This window comes from Delphinapterus leucas, chromosome 1 (assembly GCF_059928025.1).
Source record: "Delphinapterus leucas isolate spDelLeu-1000000601 "Yukka" chromosome 1, BTC_Dleu_Yukka2, whole genome shotgun sequence".
Lineage (NCBI taxonomy): Eukaryota > Metazoa > Chordata > Mammalia > Artiodactyla > Monodontidae > Delphinapterus > Delphinapterus leucas.
Genome location: NC_143129.1, coordinates 55,611,294 through 55,631,355, shown reverse-complemented (window position 1 = coordinate 55,631,355; position 20,062 = coordinate 55,611,294).

Sequence of the window (20,062 nt, the reverse complement as noted above, 5' to 3'; positions counted from 1 at the left end):
AAAAAGGGTCATAATTAAGCAGAAGCTGGGCAATGGGGTTGATGATCCTTTTCTTGTAAGGTTATGATATGATCTTGGAATATGTGTAAATTCATGACTGTATTTAATGGCTTGTCTAAAACATGGTCTGAAAGGCTGGAGCTGCGAGTAACCTTGGCAACAGAGCAAGAAGGGAGGATGACCTATGGTAGAATCCAGATTCTAGAGCTAAAAGTTCCATGGTGGTCATCTAGTCTGTCTTGTTTGACAAACAAGGGAACTGAGACATAGAGATGCTAGATGAACTTTTTAATGACCCACAAGTCATTAAGACAGAGTTGAGCCAGGAAACCAAGTCTCCTGGCTACAAGTTCAGGGCTTTGCCATTACATCGTATTATTTTGCCTATGGCTTATTTCTGGAGGTTATTTTTATTTACTAGCTTAATTATATTTAAATGTTTTTATTTTCATATTTTATTGTTTTAAAAATTATAAAAGTAATATATGCTTATAGTAAAGAAATTCAAAACATAAGTATATACAGTAAAAATGTGTTTGCCTTTCACTTCTCTCTCCCAAATACATTTTCTCTCCAGAGGAAGGCTCTGTTAACAGACTAATATGTATTTTTGTTGACTCTTTCCTATGCATTTACAAACACATGTATTGTTTCCTTTTTCACAAATGGAAACATGCTATTCATATTGTTTTGAGGTTTGCTTTTTTAATTTAATGTTTTTCTGTACCAGTACAAAGATACTTATCTCATTCTCTCTTTGAAATTGAGATATAATTCACATAATATAAAATTCCATCCTTTTAGAGTATATAACTCGATGGCTTCTATTATATTCACCATGTTGTGCAACCATCACCACTGTCTAATTCCAGAATGTTTCCATCACCCAAAAAGAAGCCCTGTATCTATTAGCCATTAGACCTATTCCCCTGTCCCCTCATTCCCCTGGCAACTATAATCTATTTTCTGCCTCTCTAGATTTGCTTATTCTGGACATTTCATATAAACGGAATCATACAAAATATGGTTGTTTGTGTCTTTTTTCACTTAGCATGTTTTCAATGTTCATCCATGTTGTAGCATGTGTCAGAGCTTCATTCCTTTTTAGGGCTGAATAATTTTCCATTGTATGGATAGACCACGTTTTGTTTATCTGTTTATCAGTTCATGGCCATTTGGGTTATTCCTGCTTTTTGACTATCATGGATAATGTTACTATGAATATTCTACATGTTTTGCATGACTAAATGTTTTCAGTTCTCTTGGGCTCATTCTTTTGAATTACTGCATAATATTCTATAATTTGAATTTGCTGTGTAACCATCTCTCCTATTGTTGAACATTCATCTTTCATTCATCTTTTTAAAAAATTACAAATAATGGTGCAATATCTATTCCTATGCATATTTCTTTGAGAGAGGCAGCATGGTACTGCAGTGTCACACAGAAGTGAGTGTCTGGGTGCCTGCACTGCCACTTATTAATTGTTAACTTAGTCTTTCTGCTTCCGTTTCCTTGCCTGTAAAATGGGATAAGAGTAGAACTTACCTCACAGGTTCCAAATGACTAATATAAATAAAGCAGTTAGACAGGGCTTGACACATGGTATGTGTTCAATGAATGTTGTTAGTATTGCATGCAAATAGTTTTGTAGGTTAAGTTCCTAGAAATAGAGTTTTGGGGTCAAAATATTCATTGTTATAATTTTGAAAGATATTGCTAATTGCCCTCCAATAACATTATACCAGCAAGAATGAGAATGCCTTTTTCCCCACACTTGCTGATTCTGTAAATTATTAAAATTTTGAGGTTTTTTTTTGCGGTACGTGGGCCTCTCACTGCTGTGGCCTCTCCCGTTGCAGAGCACAGGCTGCGGACGCGCAGGCCCAGCGGCCGTGGCTCACGGCCCCAGCCGCTCCGCGGCACGTGGGATCCTCCCGGACCGGGGCACGAACCCGTGTCCCCTGCATCAGCAGGCAGACTCTCAACCACTGCGCCACCAGGGAAGCCCCAAATTTTGAGTTTTCAATTTGAATTTTGTCTATCTCATAGATAAGAATGTAATATTGTCGCTATAACTTGTATTTCCCTAATTCCAACTGAGATTAAGTATCATTTAGTATATTTATTGGCTACTTATGTATCTCTCCTACTGTGAAATGCCTGTTTTTATATCTGCCTGTGTGTTTTGATTTGTAGACTCTCTTTGTACATGGTTACTAACCTTTTGTTACATATTTCAAAAATATTTTCTCTCAGTTTGGTTCTTACCATCTAATTTTGTTAATGATATCTTTTGTCATATTGAAGTTCTGTATTTTTATGAAGTCTAATATATCAATATTTTCCTCTAGAAGCTCTTCCATAGACAATTAAAAGCTCAACCTGGGATATGGGGAGGGGGAAGGGTAAGCTGTGACAAAGTGAGAGAGTGGCATGGACATATATACACTACCAAACGTAAAATAGATAGCTAGCGGGAAGCAGCCGCATAGCACAGGGAGATCAGCTCGGTGGTTTGTGACCGCCTAGAGGGGTGGGATAGGGAGGGTGGGAGGGAGGGAGACGAAAGAGGGAAGAGATACGGAAACATATGTATAACTGATTCACTTTGTCATAAAGCAGAAACTAACACACCATTGTAAAGCAATTACACTCCAATAAAGATGTTAAAAAAATAAAAATTTTTTTCATGTCAAACTGCTTCATTACATCTTAAATAACAGTACAGTGAATATAGGATCTATCTTGCATCCAGCTTCCTTGCAGTACACTGACTTTAAAATTAAATACAAAAGGTGAGGGACAGGGTGCAGAGAGCTCTACAGGGGTGCCGAGGGGGGTGGGGGCCGGGTGGGGTGGGTGCTTGTCCCACTCTCTGTGGGTCCAGGACACACGGCACACAGGATGGTGCAAACACAGGATGGAGAAGCCGCTGCTGCCTCTACGGGAGTGCTTGGTGCGGGGAGGAGGCCTGCGCCGTCCCAACGCCACTGCTGCACACTGGACTCACACAAAACCAGGGATGTCTGCATGTTAGAAAAATGGTCTGCCTCGGTGCAAAAGGCTGGTTCCATGGGAGAGCCGGGCTGTGAGGAATTCACAAAGGGAGGCCGAGGTCTCCATTCCCTGTACCACCCCGCCCCAACCCCCAATTCCAACAGCAATCGTTTGGAACAGGACTTGTTTTTAAAGGAATAAAGAAAACAGTGAATATCCCGCTAGGTGAGTGTGTAGAGCTGCTGACTGCACGGCTTCCGATGCGATGCGTGTGCACAGAGGAGCAATGGTTACAGCTTTAAAGAGGTTATTTCTGAAAAGAAAGAGAACATCTAAGGACTGAGTCCTATATGCACTTTTGAGCATTTCTACAGCATGCGATTCTAAGAGGAAACCCACCCGATATGGCAAACGATCAAATTTTTAAAAATTTAACTTAGAAAGTTTGAGATCATTATTTTCAAAACATTGATTTGTACATTGTTTCATACACAAATAACTGACTGACTATCCAAGCACAGGATGGGCACCTCGCTTGAGAGCAGAGGCTCCTGACGGTCAGAGTGGGGCGCAGGGTAGTGTCGCACTGTTGCTGTTGTATAAACTTCCCTCCAACTTCACAAGGAGACCCAGGGTGAGATTAAAAACTGAACTGAGAAGGTAGAGAGGGTGGGTTGGGGAGCAAAGGTGCCTAACTGGTGTTCACTGTTGGTCCACGGCACGTGCTCTGTTCCTTGGCTTCTCAGCAGCACCCTTCTATGCCGTGTGTGCACACAGCGATCATGTGACACGAGACGAAAAGTAAAAAAACTAGGGACTAAATGTACATCATTAACAATTCCAGAGAGGCTGCACTAGACCCTCTTTCCCTGTTTAACTACTGAACAGAAAGGAATATATTTTAAGAAGGAAATATGAATGTCTGCAAAATCCTGTTTACAAACACAATCTGAAACTTAGAATCAATTACAAAATGAAGTCCTCAACTTGTTTTCCATGAACATCACAAAACAGGATCACTGATCTAGAATTCAAAGAAACTAGTAAAAAAGTGTGTCTGTCTTACAATTACGCTCAAGTTTACCTTCTGGTTAACATTAAAAAAAATTTTTTTTTAATAAATAAAAGCTCAACCTGGAGATGATACAAATTACTCCCACTCATTAATCAGAACTGGTCACACAGCCCCACCTAACCACAGAGGGACCAGGAAGTAGAATCCCAGCCCAAGCCCAGAAGATGAAGAGCAGCCTGGATAACTACCACAGTGGTCTAAGTCAGAAATAGACTGACAGAAATGAGGAAAGGACAAAGGAGTGGTAAGGGAAGTGTTAACAGGCCTCCAAATGTTGGGAGAGAAGACTGTGACCAAGAAATGCAGAAGTAATTCCAGGTGAGTTAGGAAGATGGGGCTTCAGGAAGTTGTTTCATGTGAAGTAAGCCTGGAATAGGATTCCAATAGGGCCACATTTTCTGAAAAAGCTGACCGAGTTCTTAGCGTTCAAAGAGTGAGCAGAGGAATACTGGTTTTGCTCATTGGCCTTCGATTTCATCCTGATATGAGGAGTTTATATAGATCATCCGAATATTAAGTCATGAAGCCAGAGGGTATTTGGATGCGTCTGGGGAATGGCAGAGCTGCCTGTTCTTGAATAAATGCCTGTCCAACCCCCATCCTCTGTAAGCGCTCTTAGTATGTGTGTGTGCACTTCCGTGAGCGGAAAATCAATACCTTTTTGGACAGATGGAAATTGAGCTATGTCAAGGCATACATGCATTGTCTGATAGCATCTTTCTGCCAGGAATCTAGTATATTGATCAAATTTCCCTAGCAGAGCATCTGTGCAATATCGAATGGCAAGACAGGGTAATGGTAGGAATGTCGGCTATACATTTTTCTGAAATGTCGCCTTTAACTAAAAAAATCAAAGCTGGAGATTTTCATGCAGGGCACTGCCTCTCCTGATGAGTGTACTAATCTTCTTTGAATTTTCTGGCAGGGGTCAGGAGCAACACACTCTCCTGTTTCTGTGGCTCACCTGCTCCTCACGGCGGGTGAGAAATGATTTTCTCAGTTGGAACACCCCTGTTAAAGGCAGGGTTCTTCCTCCTCCTCTCCTTTGCCTCCGCCTATTCCCCTCCTTTCTTTGAGCCAAAGCAACATCCCTTTTCCCCCCCAGTAACAGCAGCAAATGTGTCGGGTGGCTATTCGGCTGAAGCTCTATTTAGCTACAGAAGTTGTACCTTTGCATCGTGCACATGTTGTTTGGATTGTTGTTAATAAGTTTTGTTATTATTGTTGTTGTTTATAGGTCAGAGTGATGATGGGAAAAAAGGAGGATGGGCTCTCCGCTTGGCTTTTTAGGACATGCTCATTCCTAGCTCGGAACGATGACACACAAGCACAGGGGTATTGGCTGCTGACACTGTTCATCGTGGATGCACCTGCCTTCAGCTGCTAAAGAGGAAGGGACACACAGAAGCAGAGAAGAGGATGTGCCTGTATTTTTAAATAAACTGCCTTGTGATGCACAAGGCCTATGAAACATTTTAGATATTGAACCCGAGATACATGGAAAATTACTCACATGGTTTTATTTTTTTCCCCCCTAATGACTCTAGTAATCTGAAGGGAAATTATTCTGGTTGAATGACTCATCTAAAACACGTTTTTTGACTGTATCTTGGGCAAGGAAGAATCTATTCAGAGATAACAATTTATTATTTAACATTTCGACAGGTCCACAGAAGTACAAGTCAGCTGAGTCCAAATAAAGAGATGTGCTATTTTTTAACAACTTCTAGATGTTCTTGGCAGAACGCAGGCTAGACTTTATTAGAGGAAACAACAGGTATTTATGATCTTTTTCCTTCAGGTTTTCAATTAAAATTTGATAATCACAACAATATTTTAAAAGCCAAGAAATAGCCTTAGAAATGTTTATGAAGATATGATGAAAGGTTAGCAAGGGAAAAAGAAATAAACAAAAGAAGAAAGAAAAAAAGAAAGAAAGAAGGAAAAATGCAGAAACAAACTGTACCCTAGAACTAGAAATAGATGGGCCTGAAATAGAGAAATTGGAATATTTCTGTTACTTCATTCCTATTATTGCATAGATTGTGAGAGAGATCTCCTACATTATAATATGTTTTTATTTCCCTATAATAAAGTTATTTCATCCTTTATACATGAAAAATACCATCCTGTTGGAACTCTATCATCCCAATGGCAACAAATCTAATATGGGATTTTTATATTTTCACAATGTTTTCAAACATCTCATACATTTTACACTATTTAAGAAGCATGCATTCAGATAGGTAGAGCATGCATTATTATCCCTGTTTTACTGGTGAAGCAATGACAGCCAAGGTCATATAGCAAAATAATACAGTTGGAATGCACCTCTGCAATAACAAATCTATTACAACATAATGCCTCTTTAGACCGAAACTTACCATATTTTTTGGCACATACTTATTGTCATTTTCTTTCTTTCTCCTGAGCCCCTAGAGTCCTTGAAAAGTTCTGTTTGGTGTATAAAATTCTTTTCTTTCTTCTGAGGGAGTCACAAATGAGGGTTTTGTTCCCTTTGCAGTGAAAATGGATATTATGTTGCACTTCAAAGGCCCAAAGGAGGAGAATTGGCCCAACTTTACCTTATACCACTTTCTAGTACTTTCACTTGTAGTGGCTTATGCTCTGGTTAATTGCAGCAACATTGGAAATATTAACATAGGTATGTCATGATGATCGGATATAGACATTCATAAATCCAAAATAAGAGTGTGAATAATCATACCATTATGTAACGATCTGATTCCTATCTCTCTTACTTTTCCTGTATTTTGCAGTTTAGCTCTTTATTATCATGTGTTTCGTGTTTAAGTCTGGGTTTACCAACATGTAAATAAATTGAATGTAGGACTTCTGATTTCTTTTGTAACCCTACAGCTAAAATCTTGAGACTTTCTTCATTTAAACATATTCCATGCTCCATTTTTGCTGAATATTATGTTTATTGCCTGCTTCCATGCTGAATTTATTATACTCCCTAAATATCCTTGCTAATTCATTCCTTCATTAATTCCTTCATTTATACATCTATACATCAGGTACAGCTAGCATGTATTGTACTCCAATAATATTTACCATGTTATGTTGTACTAATCTGTTTCTCCTTCTAGATTTGAACTATCTGAGGGCAAAGACTGTGTGTTTCTAATCTTTTCATTTTGGGAGTTACCTGGTACATAGTAGGTATACAATGAAAGTATTTAGATGAATAGTATCTGGTAAAATTCCACGTACTTGGCCAGTAGTGACTAAATGTTATCATGGTAAAGACAATACTGATTTTTTTTACTTTGTTTTAATCATTTTTCTTATAAATGAAAGGTTTGAAATATTTGAAAGAATAAGACTCTATCTTTTGTACAGAGTTCAAAATTTCACTACCATGCAAAATCCTCTAAACATATAAACAACCCATCTTTTGGGTGGCTGGATATTGAATGCCCCTGAAACTACTAAATACTTTATCAATATGCATCATTTTTTCAGTAGGTTGATATATGCATGTTACAATGGCAAGAAACCTTGTTTGGGATCAATATATACTATATTTTAAATCCTGGTAGAATAAACAGAAAATAATGAAACAAATGGATATTTATTTCTTTGTTCATTTGAAATTCTGCCTTGGGTTAAACCAAGCAGCCTTTCCAAAATCATTGTAACTGTAATAACATGCCACTAAATGCTTTTGCTTGTTCAATTTTTCATTTGCAAAGGTAATCCACGCTTTAAAACCTGGAAAACTTTGAAATATGCATCAGGCAGAAGGCCGGTGTGGAGATTGCCTTGAGGTCAGGGCTTTCAGTTCCTTGGTTGCTGAGTCTGAGGTTTCTGTCAAAGGCCACGAAATATCCCTTCATTACTGTTTCTTCACGGCAAATATAATTAACAGCTTGCCATAGACCTGAATGTTGTAAAAGGATAGATGTCTCCTGTGGTGTGAAAATAGGGCCAGAGACACTGATCCCATGACAAGAGTCCTGTACAGTCGCTGCCCTGTAGTTGGTGGGGATGTGATTTAACAAAATGATTTGGAATAAAGTAGCTCTGTGATGCGGGTGGTTTCTGACAGCACGATCTTTTGTGGTGCTGGCATGTTCGGAGCACGGAGGCTTGATTTCACATGTTGGCAATTCCTCTGGTTTACCAAAGCCCTTCCCCAAGGACTCTCATGTCAGGCCAGTTAGGTACATGTTTGTACAGGTGGTGGGTGGATCAGCTGTTTTCCCTGGAAGTCATCCCCTTTTGGTTCCAGTTTTCCCGTTGAGGGTCACTCAAGGGTGACAAGAAGTTTACTGCTCCTTGGAGGCTGAACCTACTGTTGCTGTGGCTGCCAAAACACAGCCTCAAAGAGACAATGATTTGAACCTGGCTTGCTGACTGCTTGTCTCTAGACTCCCTGGCACCACTCAGTTTGGGGAAGAACAAAACATACCCGGTAGCATTCATGTCTAGAATTGTAATGAAGTTAGGGTGTCCAGATGTATCCCTTTAAAGGGATTAACCCAGTGTTCCAGGAAGCCTTTTGAGGTTAATAAATTATTTACTTTTTCCAAAGGAGATAGGAATAGGAAATCTTCAATTGTGCTCATAGAGATTAGAATTTGAGATAGACCTTTTCCTAGTAGGGAGGAGGTAGCTGTTTGTGTTACACAGATGCACAGTGGCTCTTTGTTTTCACCTGGGTCATTAGTGCACGCTTCTGATCCTGCCAAGTTCCCAAGAGCCCACCAATCCCATTTTGCTGAAGTCTGTCATAAGGAGATTGGGTGATGTGGTTAAAAGAAAAATCAAAAATCATCCTGGGCTGGGAAGGAGGGATTTTGAAATGCTAAGATTTACCTTTGCAAGATTACATACTGATAACCCCTTCCATCATGCAATTCTCTCCTCCTCTGGCTCACTAAACGGGCTTGAACCATTTGCCAAAACCTCTCTTCACACCCTTCACACACTAGTCAAACCAGACTCCTTACCATTTCCTGAACACAGTATCAAATACTTATCAAGTCCATGCTATGTGCCAGGTACTGTGTTATGTGTTCTATATACATAGAAGTTTTTCATGGTGACTAGTAACTGTTCATTCTTTTATTCAGTCAAGAAATACTTAGTGCACACCTGCTATACGTCAGGCACAAGCTAAGTGGTGAGGGTGTGGCTGTGAATAAAGTAGACATGTTCCCTGTCCCTACAGAGCTTATAGTCTAGCAGATGAGACAGCTGTTAAATAATAACAAGAAGGGAAAGATCGGAAGACATGACGACATGGAGCGAGGAGGTTTGACCCTCAGGAATCGATGTTTACCCTAAGAAACGAAGACATTGTCAGAATCGGCCAAATTAAGAGGGTGAAGATGAATGCTGGGGCCGAGGTAAGAGTCTGAAGGAGTGGGAACAAGGTCAGAGAATGGCACAGTGGTGTGGACTGCACAGCCAATATTCCTGGTTCCAACCCTGACTTACCACTTACTTTCATTGTAACTTTGGGCAAGTTGCTTAACTTCCGTGCCTCTATTTCCTTATCTTTATTTATTTTTTTAACAGTTTTCTTTCTTTTTTTAAAATTTATTTTAAAAAATTCTTATTTTATTTATTTATTTTTGGCTGTGTTGGGTCTTCGTTGCTGCATGCAGGCTTTCTCTAGCTGCAGTGAGCGGGGGCTACCCTTCATTCCGGTGCACGGGCTTCTCATTGCAGTGGCTTCTCTTGTTGCAGAGCACGGGCTCTAGGCACGTGGGCTTCGGTAGTTGTGGCTCGCGGGCTCTAGAGCACAGGCTCAGTAGTTGTAGCGCACAGGCTTAGTTGCTCTGCGGCACGTGGGATCTTCCCGGACCAGGGATTGAACCCGTGTCCCCGGCATTAGCAGACAGATTCTTATCCACGGCGCCACCAGGGAAGCCCGCTATTTCCTTATCTTTAAATGGGGATAGTAACAGTATTAAGCTGATAGTTTTGTTGTCCTGACAAATGAGTTGCTGTGTGCCCAGCACATAGTGAGCATGTAAGTGTTAGTCATTTTAACAAGGAAGTGAAGGTATTTTGAATTACTCGCTAACCTGGAGTATACAGTGTAAATACAGAAAGAGGGGAGGTTAGAAAAACTGATAGAGCTTGGATTAAGAGGGACTGGGGCATGGGGAGGTCTGGTAAACATGTGAAGGACTTTCTTGATGTGAGAGGAGTAGAAAGTCATTGAGAGGATTTAAGCAGGACAATGACACAATCAGCTTATCTGAGCCAAGCTGGTGGCCATGGAGATAAACCAAAGTGTGTGGATTGGCAAGATACCTAGGAGGCAGAATGAACAACACTGAGTTACACACTGAAAGTGTAAATTAGGAAGAGGGAAGAATGAAGAATGATCACCTGGACCAGAAAGCGACCAGGGTACCTCTTATGTGCAAATAACAGGGGCAAGTCCAGGATAGCTATGGATACACGTGGGTTCATAGGTTTGGTGGTAAGCACTGAGGAGAAATGGAGGGTGGTGGAGGTCTGAGGAAGTATGACTTGAAATACAAGTTGCAGAGAATGAGAAAGAGCATTAACTAGGGAAACCAAGGCAGGGTAAGGGACTCCGGTGAGTTTGGTGATGTTTAATTTTCATTGGTGCCCGACTGCCTTGGGTGTGAGGTTTTCTCAGACGTTTTCGGCAGCTCTCAGATGCAGAGGAGACACGAACAGTTGAAAGTTCTAGGATCAGGATAACCAGATGATGATAATAATCTTGTCTAACATTTATGAAGGTTTACTAGGTGCCAGGTGCTGTTTTAAGAGCTTTACATACATTATTTTATTTAATTAGATGCAGGCATGTCTTAGAGTTGCATGAAATGTACTAAATCATGGGGCGTTAACTGACTAAATTGAAGTCAGCAATTAAAAGCTTAGCTGTTTGGCATGTTATTTATATAATTGTCCTGTATAATTGTGTTTCTCTGGCCTCACAAATCTATGGGGAAAATTAGGGTCAAAATAACAGCAATGAAACAATGTCTCTTTCTTTGGCTGTCTTATTCACTCTGAAAAACTCCTTTCCTCAAATTTTGTATCAATTTCCTAGGGCTGCTGTAACAAAGTACCACTCCCCAGTGGCTTAAAACAACAGAAATTTATTGTCTCACTGTTCTGGAGGCTAGAAGTCCAAAATCAAGGTGTCGGCAGGGCCATGCTCCCTCTGAAACCCGTAAGGGAGAATCATTCCTTGCCTCTTCCTAGCTTCTGATGGCGGCCGTCAATACTTGGCCTCCCTTGGTTTGCTGCTGCATCCCTCCAATCTCTGCTTCTTCGTCCCTTGGCATTCTCCTGGTATGTCTGTGTCTTCACCTAGCATTTTCCTTTTCTTATAAGGACACCAGTCATATTGGATTAGAGCCCACCCAAAGGACCATATCTTGACTTGGTTATATCTCCAGTGACCCTATTGCCAATAAGGTCACATTCTGAGGAGGTACTGGAGGACAGGACGCTAGCATGGTTTTCTAGAGGACACAATTCAACTCATAACAAATTCCTTCCAAGTAGCTCTGAAAGGGCCCATGGGTACCCCTGGGTGGTCATGATCTTGTATTCTTTGTTTTCACACATTTTTCTCCTCTCCTGTTTTGGTTTGATCCAGTGATGTCTCTCATGTTGCCACCAAGGTCAGTATGCTTCTGCAAAATACTTCCAAACCTGCAGAGAAGCACCAGAGGGACAATGCCCACTGAAGGTGCCAGCGTCCCCTTGATGCCACTGCAGTCTGGTGTCCTGTCCCGTGCCCTCTCTGATCCAGCTGTAGGTTGGTCTCCTGTGTCCGTTCTGAGTCCTCACATGTCCCACATTGTGACCTGACTCCTGACTGTACCTCCCCTAGCACTGTTTGTAGACTGTACTACCTTACGCTTTGCTTTTGTCCATCCCTCTGCAGGTCCTGCTCCCTAAGCTCAGCTGGGCTGGAGGACAATCACAGTGACAGATGCTGTCTGGGATTTAATCATCCTTCTCACTGACACTGACCTTGAACTAGAGTCCTTGAACTAAATTTGTGAGCTTCATCTCTCTCTGCTACTGGTCCAATGGCTGCTATGATGCCCTTTGGTAAATAAAACCTCTGCTAAGTCAGACATGCCTGGACATATCAACATAAATCCTAGAGTGAATGCAGCTTAGTTTCTCAAGCCAAGACCGTGGCTCCCTATGATATATATTTAAACTAATTTTATACAAAAATTTATCCACAGCATGATGCTTAGCATCGGTAACCGTGAGGTTGGGCTATTGGCTGTATCTGCTGCTCAAGGTTTGAAATATATCTTCTACCCTATGAGAAAGGGCTTTCTCCATACACTCCACATTTAGTCTGTACTCTCCTCCTCTTTCCAAGCCTACTGAATCCAGCAAGATGTTTGATTTCAGTCCTCAGCCCCTTACAGCCAATCACAGCCTCTCCCTACAGATAACACAACCATGCCCAGTAATATTCAGCTCTAGTACATCTTGATTTCTTTTTTTTTTTAAGAGGCCCTATCATTAAAGTGATTATAAGTGTTTGTACCTAATCTTCACTTTAACAGTTTTCACTTTCACCACAGTAAGAAAAGGGTTGACTGTAATTATATCTGGGTGTCTTTGATTCTAGCCTGTCTCCAGGTGTGATACCTTTCTTCCCTACCAAAATATCAATTCAAAGTTAGTTAGTCAATTAATCAATCACCAAATATTTGTTGTGTATTTCTTATGTGTCCTGCATTAGCAAAAAACAAACACAAGGAAATTATCTTTTCAGTAATTATTATTTTAAATTCTTCAAACCCAAATTATGTAAAATCATTCATTCCAGAAGTCCTGAGCATCTACTACGTGTCAGATACTGTGCCAGGCACTAGAGGATACAGCAGAGCAAAACACACATAATCTCTATCTTCTTAGAATCTACCATCTGTTGGGGAAACTGGATCTTAAAAATCTTACAACTAAATACATATATTCACAAATTTTAATAAGAACTGTAAAGGAAATGTATGGGGTACTATGTATAGAGGAAGAACCTAAATTAGATTGGGTATGGATGGTCAATGAAATTGAAGTTCATTTCAACCTTTAAGCTGAAGTTCAAAGGATGAGTGAGAAGGGAGGAAAATATCTCATGCAGGATAGAACATGGAAAGGCTCTAAGGTAGAAAAGAGCTTGGTGCCTCAAAGAAACTGAAAAAAAGACTAGTGAAGCTGGAGCACAGTGAATTAGGAAGAAAGTGAGACCAGATGAAGGAGAGGAAGGTCAAGGACAGATCCTGTATGGCCATGGTAAGGATTCTGGATTCTATCATATACGCCATGGGAAGCATTGAAGGTTTTTATTTTGGCTGCGTTGGGTCTTTGTTGCTGCATGTGGGCTTTCTCTAGTTGCAGCGAGCAGGGGCTACTTTTGTTGCGATGCGCGGGCTTCTCATTGCGGTGGCTTCTCTTTTTGCGGAGCACGGGCTCTAGGCACGTGGGCTTCGGTAGTTGTGGCTCGCGGGCTCAGTAGTTGTGGCTCCCGGGCTCTAGATCACAGCCTCAGTAGTTGTGGCGCACAGGCTTAGTTGCTCCGCGGCATGTGGGATCTTCCTGGACCAGAGCTCGAACCCGTGTTCCCTGCATTGGCTGGCAGATTCTTAACCACTGTGCCACCAGGGAAGTCCCACGTTGAAGGGTTTGAAGCAAGAAAAAGGCGTGATGGGATTATGTTTTAAAAGATTGCTCTGACTGTTGTGTGGACAGTGGAGTAGGGCCAGAAGGGGAGACCAGCTAGGAAGCTATTAAATATTACAGTTAAGGTGCGAGAATATGTTGACCGGTGCTCTGGAGACAGGAAGAAGTGAACTGATTCAGGAGATATTTTGGAGATAGAATTAACAAATTTCTTTTTAGGGCAGTATGAAGAAGAAGCTTTAACCAGTATAGATCGCTGAGTTATTTAGGTCCTAGTCCGAATAATCGGGAAGTTAGTCATCTACTCAGCACTGGAGTCACCACTGAAAATCTGTCCGGGTGCATTTCAGGGAATATACCATTGAACAAGACCCAAACCTCCAATTCACTAGGAGATAGAAAAATTGACTTTCATTTTAGTGCATGCTTTGCCTGGGGCTGTGCGGTTCATTTCAGGATTTCAGGAAGTGAACAAATGAAAGTTGGTTTTGTGTTTTTTTTTTTTTAAAGGCCGTTGTCAGAAGCCAGCTTTCAGAGATATACAAAGAGCAGGAGCAGGAAATGATGAATGTTTTTCTTAATGCGGTAGGCAGTGTCCTGCTTTGTGTCTCCTCCCCCATTTTGCTTTTTCCTTGACATTCACTAGCAGGAGCCCACAAGAGTTTCTTTGAAATAAACCTGCCCAACAGACATCCAAATCTTACTCCTTGTCCACTTCCAATCATACTGACATACTGAGCTTTCTACAGACACACTCTATCTCCTCAGCTCTAACTGGTGCTTCTCACGGCCCTCTTTGCCCTCCTTCCACCCAGATCCTGGCTCTCAGAAGACAGCTGGAAACACATGAGATGAAATGTACTGTCAACTGGTGGGAAGAACATGCTGGGCTTCCCTAACTGGTTTTTCTTAATATCAATCTGTCACACAAAGAGTAACCCCTTCCCTCTGAGTCAAGACAAAACCTCTCTTTGTTTTTTGTTGTTTTTTTTTTGCGGTACGCGGGCCTCTCACTGTTGTGGCCTCTCCCGTTGTGGAGCACAGGCTCCGGACGCGCAGGCTCAGCGGCCATGGCTCACGGGCCCAGCCGCTCCGCGGCATGTGGGATCCTCCCGGACCGGGGCACGAACCCATGTCCCCTGCATCGGCAGGCGGACTCTCAACCACTGCGCCACCAGGGAAGCCCAACATCTCTTTGTTTTAATGGCCAAGTCAGAGGTTTTGGGTAGCTTGTGGATCATGCCTCAGGGACAGGTACCCTGATGTCAGGGACACTAAAGAGTTACAAGAGAGGGATACATTTCTGCTCCACCTCTCACTTTCTCTAACCTCTCAACTATGCTAACTTAAAAAGAAAAAAAGTAATATACATGTTGATAGTAGTTTCTCCTGGGTGATGAGGTGGGGGGGTCTTTTTTTCTGCTTCTTTATACCTTCCTGTGCTTTCTAAATTCTCTATGATTAGTGGGTATTAATTTGATAATTAAGAAAAAACACAATGAAAATCAAACTTCCTTGAGGTTGGGAATTTTTTGATTGGAGATACTGGTAACTGAACAGAATACCAAATGACTCTTATGTACTCCAGTAGGACTTTTGGTATACATGATAACAAGACTCCCCAATCCCTGAATGCTTCAGGTTTCTCACTTTTCTGAATATATCACCCCTTGCTTACAAGTCTCTGATTCTAGCTTAAGTTTTCAACCATTCCAGGTGTTGGGGAAAGAGCCTAGATTCTAATGACATGTTTTTATAATAAGAATGGATCTGCATGGACCCCAAGATTGTCATGCTTATCACTCCTGGGTGGGTGGGTGGAAGCATATATTAAAGGATCAGTTTATATTACTTTGTGGAGGCTACTGTGTTAAGTGCCATTACAAGTGAATAAGATAGGAGTGGTTTCCGTCCCTCAGGAACCAGCTGCACTCTCGGAAAGGTTATTTCTCTGACTTTAAAGATGTAAGAGTTGGCAGAAAACAGCAATTCTTCTCCTTGATCAAGACATCTGTGAGACTCATAAAAAGACAAAGCCATGTCAAAGTGAGCTACACTGTGGCCTAAAGCAATTTTTATAGCCTGAATAGAAATGAAAAAGCTCTTTTAAGTAACCATAACAAATAATCTAAAGCACTATTCCATAATCATTTTGATTCCATAACAATATAAACATTGCTTATATTTTTTCATTCTTTGCAGTGTTGTTTGTTTTGCTTTTTGGTCAGCGCTTAAGTACAGATAACAGAAAGCCACTGGTGCAGTTTTAGTCAGGATGGACTGAATCCAGGGAACTAGTGTCATTGAAAGGCCTGGAGGAGTGGGCTGTCTGAAAATCCTGAAGGCCCTAGAGGAACTCCTGGCTCCAAGGGGATGCTCATTCCTCTTCTAGTTTGGTCACAATACCACCTTCATATCCTCTGACTCAAGGTCTAACTTATAAAGTTCACCACCTCACACAGCCGTATGAAATACTAGAGAAAAAGAAAAGAGTAAGCAAAGAAAATTGGTTACTACATGCATTACAAAGCCAGGAAGAAAACAGGGTAGCTATTACAGACCTTATTTCTGCATCTGGTCCCAAGCCCATAGCTGGTATTTATAACTTTCTTCCACTCCCCTCTCACGTTCTTTTCTTTTCTTTCTTTTCTTTTTAACCTTCATCTAGCACCTCAGCTAGTCATGCTACTTTATCTGATGGGGTAACTTAAACTTTCATTCTAAGGGTCTGAACCGTTGGTGATCTTGCCTGGATTGGGCTGGTACATCTTCAATTAACTTTTATCACTGGACAGAACAACACAATGGGTTACCATGAAGGTTACCCTTGGTTTTAGACCCACTCCTACCCTCCTACCCATCCATTTCATTTGTATGGGAACTCTTGGTTCTTTGTGAAAATCAGGACCAATCATTCCAGCAATATAGGCAGCCCTGATCTTTTAACATCATGAAGAGCCCATATAGGTCAAATGGTTATCTCAGCTTCTCCTTTAATGGAATCATTGTTGAGTCTTCGGGTGGAAGCAATTTTTTTCTGGGTTTTAAGCCTTCAAAACCAGCAGAGAGCCAAGCATTATGAGAAACTGATACAAAAACTTTTTGACTGGGTTCTTATATGTAATAATGAGAAGTGATATTATCATTCCACTCCTTGGTTTCTGGACTCATGTCTGGCTGGGAGAAGCAGCAACATATATTGGCTACTGGTTAGAACATTATCTCATTCTATAGCACAGCACTCCAACTATTCAGCGTGGTGTCTCCTAGCTGGTACCACAACGGAGTCTTTAATAGGTTATAATACCATTCTGTAAGGGCATGTGCTTATAGGTGATGGGATACGTGGAGAGACCAGTGAAATTCATAGACATCTTTCCTTTCTCTCACTTCTTTCTTTCGTAGAAGCAATATTAAATGGGACACTGTGACAGTAAATAAAGATGTTCACAGACGGTATTGCTGGCAAAAACATAGCTGGCAGAAAAGACAAATCCATATCTAGAATTATTACTTACTCTAGTGAGAATAAATTAATTCCTCTGTCCCCGCCTCCCATGATGGAAAAAGATCAATGCAATCAGTCTTGCACCAGGTATTTGACTGGTCTATCTCTACTCCAAATATGGGACTCATCCCAAATTATATTAGGGACTCAGCGTTGTTCCCTATAAGCAGTTGACAGATCAGCCTTGGTGAGGGAAAGACAATATTTTTGAGCCTCTGCGTATCCTCCATCCCTGCTACTATGACCATTTGATCCATGAGCCCATTAAACAAGCCCCATTCATAAAAATTCTGATATGTATCTGATTATTGAGTACCTCCTTGGCAACAGCGGTAGGCAAAGTTCTTAATCCCTATGACCCATCCAGGGTGCTTGGTTATAAACAGGAAAATCTGACTCCGGTTAACTTAAACAGAAATAGATTTTATTGGATTGCCTTGGGTTGCTCACATTATCTGTATGAAGGCTTGTAAACGAGTCTAAGAAAAAGGCAGAAGCCAAGAAAAGCTTATAGTCGAGAACAGAACAGAGGTCATGCCAGAGAAACAATCAGGTCAGGACGCTGCGTTTGACAGTCTAGTTTTTGGATGCTTGATGCCATTTTCACTGCTAGACTTGAAATCTGCTGCATCCTCTGAGAATATGCTCCACCTGTTGCCATGTCTTTGATTACTTCCACATGAGACTATATTCCTGGCAGAAGCATCTGTTTGGACAAACATGAGCCACATACTTCCTGCCAAAGAGCCGGGATAGGGATATCTGCCCACTTTACACCTAGTGGGAGCTGGGGTCTTGCCTCTTATCAAGTCCTAAGGGATGGGGGTATCCCACCATCTAGGAAGGCAGCTCCCAAACCTGGCAACAAATCGGCCATACCTTCCAAACCTCAGTTTTCTCATCTGTACAATGAAAAATATCCCTTTTTTACTGTTATCCTTTGCTATGTTTTAACCTAATATACTTTTTTTTAACCTAATATACTTTTAATCCTTATCCATTGCTATGAGGATTAAATTAAATAATGTGTGTGAAATACAACAAATCTTGGTTGTTGTTATTTTGTTTCCATTTGTACCTCAGTATCTTTATCTCCTTGTCCTAAGATGTTTTCTGCAATTCCTAACCTTGGAACTGTCCTTTCCTTCAATTCCTGCTCCTAGACTGCTGAACACTGCTGGAAAATTTGACAAAATCTTTCTAGTTGATTCTGTTGCAAGTGAATAGTTTCTATACTCAGTGCTACTTGCATACTTCTTGTCCAACTCTGCTCCCATTTTCCCAAGCAAATGAACTTGTCTCCTTAGAGACAATTCCTTCCCCTCCAACTACAAAGTTATGTATGTCTACCCCAATCATTACTATCACCCCCAACCCCAAGTCTTAAATGATGTCAAGTGTCTCCTCCCTTTAAGGGTTAATCCTTTGTCTACACTCTTCTGTTTTCTCTGGGCCCTTGCTTGAGTTTTCATCCCCTGGATTTTCTCTATCTCTCAGTCCACTGGTTTCTTTCTTGTGGCTTGCAGTATCAAATGCTGCAGAGATACTTTTTTGTACTCATTGGACATCACTTGTTCTGGAATTATTTAAACAGAACACTTACTGTTTTTGTAGGTTTGATAAATACACTTTGTAAAAATTGAAAGCAACATAGAAAAATACAAGTAAAAATCCCTTGAAATCTCTAACCCAGAGGTAACCATTCTGAACATCCTTCTTGAACCTGTATCACTATCAAATATGTGTATTTTATGTCTGGTTTTACACAGAGAAAATTTATGTGCACTTTCTTTCCTGTATAATCATTTTTTCTTTCTACGCTGAATCACCTCCACCAGAATACATACATGCTGTTATCTTACTGTCATTTCTCCCATTAAAAAACCCCCTCTGTTATCACATTCCAATTCAACTATTACCTTATTCCTCTATCCCCCTTTATAGAAACATTTCCTGAAAGAATGATCAATTCTCACTGTATTGGCTTCTTCTCAGCCTAATTTCTTCTTGTCAGTTTCCTTTGTGGCTTCCTCTTCACCTTCCCAGCGTTTACGCATTGGAGTATCCCAGGTATCTGTCTTTAGATCGCTTCTCTTTTCTATCTACACTCATTTTCTGGGCAATCCCATGGGTTGTTCTGCATATCATTTTTATTCTGTTGACTCACAGACTTATATCTTGACCCAGGGCCTCTCTGATGACCTCCAAACTCTAAATTGTCTATTGGACATTTCCACCTCTGTGCCTGACAGGCATAGCACACCCCGAACTGAACTTCTGAGTTTCACCCTCCACCCCCAACCCTGCTTCTTCTGCAATATCCCCCAATCCCATTCTAATTACTCAGGCAGAAGACCTTGGAGTCATCCTTGATGCCTCTTTTTTGCTCACATCCCACATTTAAACCACCAGTAAATCCTGTTGACTCTATCTTCAAAATACATTCAATTTCCAACCACTCCTCATCCTCTCCAATGCTAACCTCCTGATCCAAACCACCATCATATGTCCCTTGGGTTATTACAATACCATCTTTACCAGTGTTCCCATGTTGTGGGTTGACTTGTGTCCCCCCAAAAAAGATATGTTGAAATTCTAACCCTCCAGTACATGTGAATGTGTTCTTATTTGGAAATAGGGTCTTTTCAGATGTAATCAATTTATGATGAGGTCATAATTCAATTAGGGTGGACCCTAATCCAATAAGACAGTTGTCCTCATAAGAAGAGAAAACAGACACAAGGAGGGAGAACAGCTCTGTGAAGAGTCAGAGACACATTGGGAGAACATCATTTGATGAT